The sequence below is a fragment of the Cryptomeria japonica genome, chromosome 11, assembly GCF_030272615.1.
Source record: "Cryptomeria japonica chromosome 11, Sugi_1.0, whole genome shotgun sequence".
Classification (NCBI taxonomy): Eukaryota; Viridiplantae; Streptophyta; class Pinopsida; order Cupressales; family Cupressaceae; genus Cryptomeria; species Cryptomeria japonica.
The window spans coordinates 371,676,123-371,678,008 of record NC_081415.1 but is presented as its reverse complement, the minus strand read 5'-3'; positions in this window follow the sequence as shown (position 1 = coordinate 371,678,008).

Sequence of the window (1,886 nt, the reverse complement as noted above, 5' to 3'; positions counted from 1 at the left end):
GCCCGCTGATCTGCTGGCACGGCTGCATAGTATAGATCCCTCCAGTAGGCGATCTCCTCTCCGGCTCGCAAAACATATGCGTAGCCTGCCCCTGCATCCTCTGCTGCCCGCCTCCCTGCCCTCAGAGCTGTCTCGGCCTCTGTGTATCTCTGGATGGCCTGATCCCTCTCCCGCTCTGTGTCTCTGACCCTGATCCTGAGGTGATCTCTCTCCCGCACCAAATCCTCAATCTCATCTGCCTGGCCCTGGCAGATCTCTCGTAGCCTCAACACCTCATCCTCCTCAGAATCTCCGCTCTCAGCCTCTGCCTGTGGCTCATCCCCTGCAGGTGCCTGTCCCTGTGCCTCTGCCTGCACCTGTCCCTGTGCCTGTCTAGGTACTTGTGGCTATACCTGTCTCTGTCCCTCTCTCTGCACCTGTCTAGGTCCCTGTTCAGGACCCTGTGCTACTGGTACCTGTAGGGGCACTCCACCGCGACCCCTCACCACCGGAGCTGCTCTCTCCTGTCCTCCCTCCCTCCGAGGTGCCACCCGCCTCTCTCCCACCACTCCCCTCCGCCTCCGCCGGCCCCTACCTCCATCCCCTCCACCATCATCATCATCTCCTCCACCCTCTCCCTCCAGTGGCTCTGCCGGATCTATCAACCTGGGAAACGGATGCTCTGCCCAATACGCAGAGTACTCTGCGTCCATCCCTGCATCATCTACCTCTGGCCACATGTCCCAGGGCATCGGCATCATCTCTGCTAGCTGTGTCACTGCCTGATCATATGATAATAGCGGCCCAAACTGCACCTGATCTCTGACCGTACGGGCATACATGCCCGAGCCCCGTGGCATCCGCTGGATCCGCCCAAACTGCCTGCACACCCTATCAACAAGCTGCCTCTCCAGAATATAAGGCGTCCACCCAATTAGATACCTGCTCTTGAACGCATAGGGTAGCTCCAATGCGTCGTCATCCGACTCCTCGCACCCCAGGTACGGTCTCCAGATGACCATGTCTATATCATCAATGACTCGCCTCCAATGCTCCAATCTCCCAATCCGAGGCTGGGATGTGATCATGTCATACAAGTGCACGAAACTCCGTCCCTGTCCTCTGCCTCTGAAATGAATGGGCCGTGTGATGGGAAGGTGCTCATAAGCCCACACCTGCAAGAGAGTCACGCCGCAGCCCAAACCCATTGATCCGTGGTAGACAAACTGATGCAGCTCATAATACAAATGTGTCAGGACACATGGCCCCCATGCATATCTAGTGTGCTCTGCCATCAGCGTCTCCAATGCCCCTCCCCAGCCCATTGCCAATCCTCGTGTGGCCCTGTCTGGACACAAATACCCACTGATGACTCCCCCAACAACTGCCAGCAATGCTAAACCTGTGGCAGCCATGGTATCCCAGGCTACATGACCTGCTCGCATCTCCAACCCGGGATCCTGAAACACCCGTCGCAATGCCTCCCTGTCACCGTCACGGTCATAGGGAATCAACTCTCCATCTATGGGGATATGCAGTATCCTGTAGACATCCTCTAATGTCACTGTCATCTCACCCATCGGCAAGTGAAACGTGCACGTCTCCGAGTGCCATCTCTCGGCCAACGCAGTCAGCAACCCCATGTTTGCCCGAAACTCGGGCACATAGAGCATATGTGTGAGACCCATCTCCTCAATGGAAATCATGTCCTGGATCGACAACTCTGGTCGCAATCTCTGAGTCGACGGGAATCTCTCCCGTGCTCCAACATCGGCAAATACTCCTGCAGTCACACAATCAATCTGTCAGTTATCGTGGCATTCACTGTTTATCACAAAATGCTACTTGCTATCTAAATGCATTTGGTTATCTATCCTAGTGACACTCACTGTTCATCACAAAGTGTT